Genomic DNA, 6,000 nt, shown 5'->3' with positions numbered 1-6,000 from the left:
GAGGGCTAAATTAGCATATCTGAGTTGGGAAGCTCGAATTCAAATCCTCACTCAGGCCTAGAGTTCCCTGGGTAGCCTTAAGCCAGAGACTTCTCTCAGCCTAACTTACCTCACAGAAAACAAAGTTTGAGTGCAGTGGCACCTTTAAGACCAATAGAGTTTTAATGAGCTTTTGTGTGGATGCACACTTCCTCAGATACATTGAAATGGAAATTAACAGTCTTTACATAGAGGCAGAGGGTAAGCAGCGAATTAGCATACAACAGAATGTAGATGTTTTGACAGATGCAAATACCAAACAGGAATAACAAGCTAAGTTTATATGGTCACCGTTTATTTTATTTAATTGTGAGGAAAACACAGTGAAGCAAATTAAAATGTCAAAAAAGGAGACTAATGTATAAATGTATCCTTCTTAATTATGGAATGCTAAGAGTAATTAACTAAGACCCTGTTGTTATGCTCCATTTGTGTGCTCTCAAGCATGGAGGTAACTAACAGCACCCTATTCTTTGATGTGGGGTGAATGGTTGTGCAGTGTTATGTCTCTTCTGTCACCAGATCAGAGAAATGCATTCCAGTATTCATTGAATTACATTACAATCACTATTCCAATCTACTATTCCAAAGGAGAAATATACTAAAACAAAGAGAATGTGTAGCCTTTCATGTTGAGAATACATACATTCCTGTACTCTGAAATGTGCCCTTTCCACCAGTGATGCACTTTATTTAGTTTTATTGTTCTGCTGTTTGATTTTATTGGATTGTTTTAAATCTGACTTGTTGGTTTTTAGTGTCTAACCTATGTTGTGATCCGCCCTGAGCCCGTTATGGGAAAGGGCGGAATATAAATTCACTAAATAATAAATAAATAATGACTGAGTGAGTTTTATCTAGTGAGTTAAGAAACCAATATCCCTGTTAAGTGCAGGGTGGGGAGTTGTTCCAATTCTTGTAATTCAACCATTAATAACTTGTAATTCAACCATTTCCCTTTCCCGTCTGTTTCTGAAGTTCTTATGCAATAAAACAGCTACTTTGAGGTCACCCATTGAATGTTCCCCTACAGGTTGCTCAGTCTTGGGATTCTTGATGTTAGATTTGTGTCCATTTATCTTTTGGCATAGGGTTTGACCTGTTTGTCCCCGGAACTTCACCCACCCACCCCAGTCTGGTGCCAGACTGATTGATTGCCAGTTGCTGGGAGTAAACGTCAGGAGTTCATTGTCTGTTGCATCCTGATGGATTACTGTGTAGCAACAAAGTAGGTATCCGGAACAGACAGCATCCACAGTATACAGATTTATGAGTCAGAATTCACTTCATCAGATATATGATGAATGCATTAGACTGATGAAGTGAGCACCCCATGGGCTGGTAACTGGCAACTGTTGGAGACAGAATGGTAGCCTTTTGTTGTTGTTGTTGAAAGATTGGTTTATAGACTTCAGTGTTTTTATCATTTGAATGTTTTCTAGAAAAGTGTTATGACTCTACTGCAGGGGTGGGGAATGTCTGGCCCCCTGAAGATCACTTGGTCTGGCCCTTGGGGATTGCTGGGCTGAGCTGAGCCATGTGGAGGCCTCCCTGGGGCCTGGCTTGTAGTGTACCGGCAGCCATATGCGCCATGCGCAGAGGTGACTGGGCTGTCCCAGGCGCCTCCAGCGCGGGGCGCGAAATCCCCCGCCAATCACCAGCCGCAGCGGGAAGTTTAACAGGTCAGGATTGGCCTGACCTGTCCAGTAGGCTGTACCGGGGATTGTACATAAGCGGGACCCGGCCCGCCTGTTCTCTCTCTTGCAACGTGCTCCCAATAAAGAATGTTGCCCTACTCGCGTCTCCAGACTGAGTACGTTACACTGGCGACAAGGATGGGATTCTAGCCTCACCGGCTACGTCGGAGACCAAGGGCACCACCGACCACGACCGCCGCCGCAGCCACCATGGCCAACCAGGGCGGAACCACCGGTCACGTTGAGCCGTTCGACCCAGCGAATCCAGAGGCCTGGGAGTCCTACTTGGAAAGGGTCGAATGCTACCTGAGGGCCAACAAGGTCACGGAGGAAAGCATGAAGAGGGACGTTCTCCTGAGCGTCTGTGGGGCGGCCACATTCGAGATCGCCAAGGGTCTCTCGGCCCCCGCCCGTCTCACGGAGAAGTCCTTCGCCGAGGTCAGCAGACTCCTCACCGGCCACTTCTTACCTCAGCCTTCACGGGTGGCCCGCCGGTTCCTGTTCCACAGAAGGGACCAGGCTGCCGGAGAATCGGCCGCCGACTACTTGGCGGCCCTCCGCAGGATCGCCGGGAACTGCAACTTCCCCCAGCTGGAAGACACCCTGGCCGATCGCTTCACGTGGGGCCTCCGCGACGAGAGGCTCCAGCAGAAGCTCTTCGCCAAGGAAGAGCTCACCCTCCAGAGCGCTTTCAACGAAGCAGTGGCGTTCGAGAGGACCTCCAGAACCTTTCCCAAGGCCCGGACAGACGCCGTCCACCACGAGGAGCTGGACCACGACCGCCCGGAGGAGGGAGAAGCCTACCAGCTGCGTCGCCCCGCCGGGCCACCCAACAGAGCAGCCCAACGCCCCCGAGCGCCCGATCGACCACCAGCGTCGGAGAGGGTTCCTGCCACCAAGTGCGCCAGCTGCGGCGACCCCCACGACCGGAGAGACTGCCAGTACCGGACCTGGGACTGCCGGAGCTGCGGGAAGACCGGCCACATAGCCAGGGCTTGCCGAGCCAAGCCCAACCGCCGGAGGCCGACCACGCATCACGAGTCGGCGGAGTTCCACTTCACAGACTCCACGTCCCTTCAGGTACTGAACTTGCCCCTCGCCACCCCCGACAAAATTAAAATGGCGGTCCTCATCGAAGGGAACCCCTGCCAAATGGAGGTGGACTCAGGTTCCTCCATTTCCATTATAGCGGAGGAAACCCTGAGGAAACTGTGCCCCCGCCAGCGGCTTCAACTAAGGCCGGCGGACTTCATACTCCGGGACTTTCAGAAGAACCCGGTGCAAATCGCGGGGTGGGCGCGGGTGCAAGTTGAGCGGGGGTCCTTCTACGGCCCGCTGGACATCCTGGTGGTAAAGCGCCAGCTTACCACCCTGCTAGGACTGGCGTGGTTCAAACCCTTGGGGATCCGCTTGGAGGGGGTGGGGCAAACCCTAACGCCCAGAGGGTTCAGGGAGATATGCCAAGAGTTCCCTGACGTATTCGATGGGTCCCTAGGGAGCTACAAAGGGCCGGCCATCTCCCTACCACTAGACCCCACGGTCAGGCTGATTCGGCTCAAGGCAAGGAGGGTCCCGTTCGCCTTGAAGCCAAAAATAGAGGCCGAACTAGACCGCCTCACGGCCCAGGGAGTCCTGGAGCCAGTGGACTACGCCACCTGGGAGACCCCCATAGTAACCCCAATCAAGCCAAACGGGGAGGTGCGGATCTGTGCAGACTATAAATGCACGATAAACAGGGCACTGCAGGATAACCCCTACCCAGTGCCGGTGGTGAGCCACGTCCTGGCTGTCATCGCGGGGTCTAAAATCTTCGGGAAGCTGGATCTGGCACAGGCCTACCAACAGCTCCCGGTAGACAATAAGACGGCCGAGGCCCAGACGATTGTGACACACAGGGGGGCCTTCCGGGTGAGGAGGCTACAGTTCGGGGTAAGTGTCGCTCTGGGGATCTTCCAGAGTATAATGGACGCTCTCCTTAAAGGGATCCCCGGAGTCCCGCCGTTCTTCAATGACGTTTTAGTCGCCGCCCCGGACCCCGAAGAGTTCGGCAACCGCTTATGGGAGGTGCTCCGCCGGTTCCAGGCAGCGGGGCTCAAGGTTAAGAGGGAGAAATGCTTGCTGGGGGTCCCACGGGTGGAGTTCCTGGGGTTCGCCGTAGACGCAGCAGGAATCCACCCAACGGAAGAAAAGACCCGAGCCATCATGCAAGCCCCAGCTCCCACCTGCAAAGCGGAGCTACAAAGCTTCTTGGGGGTGCTTAACTTCTACCATTCATTCCTCCCCCACAAGGCAGCCCTTGCAGAGCCCCTTCACCGGCTATTGGACAAAAAAGCCCCTTGGGTTTGGGGCAGACGACAAGCCGCCGCGTTTCAGGCGGTCAAGGACGTCCTGGTGTCCAATGCGGTGCTCCACCGTTTTGACGAGGGCCTCCCCGTCATCCTGGCCTGTGACGCATTGCCGTATGGGGTGGGAGCAGTCCTGGGGCACCAACTCCCGGACGGGAGGGAGGTACCGGTAGCGTATTATTCCCGCACACTGACTCCGGCCGAGCGCAATTACGCGCAGATAGATAAGGAGGCTCTGGCAATCGTGGCGGGGGTCCGCAAGTTCCATGAATACCTGTATGGCCGGAGGTTCACTATTGCTACGGACCACAACCCCTCCTAGGTCTGTTGGCCCCCGACCAGCAAACCCCCCAAGTTCTATCACAGCGTGTGTTGAGGTGGAACCAATTTCTCAACTCATACACTTACACACTGGTCCACCGAGCCGGCAAAGCTATGGGTCACGCGGACGCACTCAGCCGACTGCCACTTCCTGAAGTAGGCCCAGACCCGGCCCCTGCACACCAGGTAATGCTAATGGAGGGCCTCCCGGAGCAGCCCCTCCACGCTGAGGAGGTCGCCAAGGCCACCCAAAAACACAAAACGCTGGCACGGGTGCTCGACTGGGTGGTGAGGGGCTGGCCAGAAAGGAACATGGGGGAAGAATTCAAGCTGTATAAGACCAGGCGGGAGGAACTAGCAGCCCACAAAGGGTGCATATTATGGGGAAGCAGGGTGGTGATCCCGCCCCCGCTGCAAAAGCGTGTTCTGGAATCCCTACATGAGACCCATCCCGGCATAGTCCGAATGAAGGCGTTAGCCAGGAGCTACGTCTGGTGGCCGGGGATGGACGGGGAGATTGAGAGCTGGGTCCGCAGGTGCCAGACATGTCAGGAGACGCGGCCCGAGCCTCCCAGCGCCCCCGCCACACGGTGGGAGTCCCCCAGGAAGCCATGGTCGCGCCTCCACCTCGACTTCGCGGGGCCATTCCAGGGGCAGATCTTCATGATAATCGTGGACGCCCACACCAAATGGCTGGAGGTCATTCCTGTAGGGTCCACCTCGTCCGCCGCCGCAATCCGAGCGCTGCGCAGGGTCTTATGCACACATGGTATCCCGGACACCATAGTCTCGGATAACGGGGCCGCGTTCACCTCGGCAGTCTTCCAGGCATTCCTCCAGAGATATCTGATAAGGCACATAAGGTCTGCCCCCTTCCACCCGGCCACCAACGGCCAGGCAGAGCGGATGGTCCGCACAACCAAAGAAGCCCTGAGCCGAATTGTGCAGGGCGACTGGGACCACAGGTTAGCCGCATTCCTTTTCGATAATAGGGTCACCCCCAACCCGGTCACAGGGGTCAGTCCCGCAGAGCTCCTCATGGGGCGCAAGCTCATAACCCGCCTAGACAGACTACACCCCCGACAGGGCCCCAGACACCCGCGGAAGTTCCGAGGTCCGGGACGCAGCCAGGGGTTTCTTCGCGGGCAACCCGGTTTACGCCCGGAGCTATGCCAGGGGGCCCAAATGGGTGGCGGGCCGGGTTCTACGAGTAACGGGGTCCCGCCACTACGATATATCAACCGAGGGGGGCCAGGTATTACGGCGGCACATAGACCAGTTACGCCGCCGCACGCTACCGGAGGAACCTGCGGACACTGAAGAGGCGAGACCCAGGGAGGAGCCAACCGAGGGCCGACCTGAGGACACGGCCCCAACACCGGCTACACCGCCGCACGAAGCGCCGGGACCGTCAGAGCCCGAGGGACCGACGGAACCAGACCCGCAGCCTCCGGCCACATCACGGCCCACCGACGCACCAGCTGCGGGAGCCGCGCCGCCCCCACCGGACCTCCCCAGAAGGTCCACCAGGGAGCGCCGACCTCCCGCGTACCTTAAGGACTATGTTCATTAACCAGGGGGGGAGGGGTGTAGTGTAC

This window comes from Heteronotia binoei, chromosome 21, assembly GCF_032191835.1.
Source record: "Heteronotia binoei isolate CCM8104 ecotype False Entrance Well chromosome 21, APGP_CSIRO_Hbin_v1, whole genome shotgun sequence".
NCBI lineage: Eukaryota > Metazoa > Chordata > Lepidosauria > Squamata > Gekkonidae > Heteronotia > Heteronotia binoei.
This window is presented reverse-complemented; position numbering follows the sequence as displayed.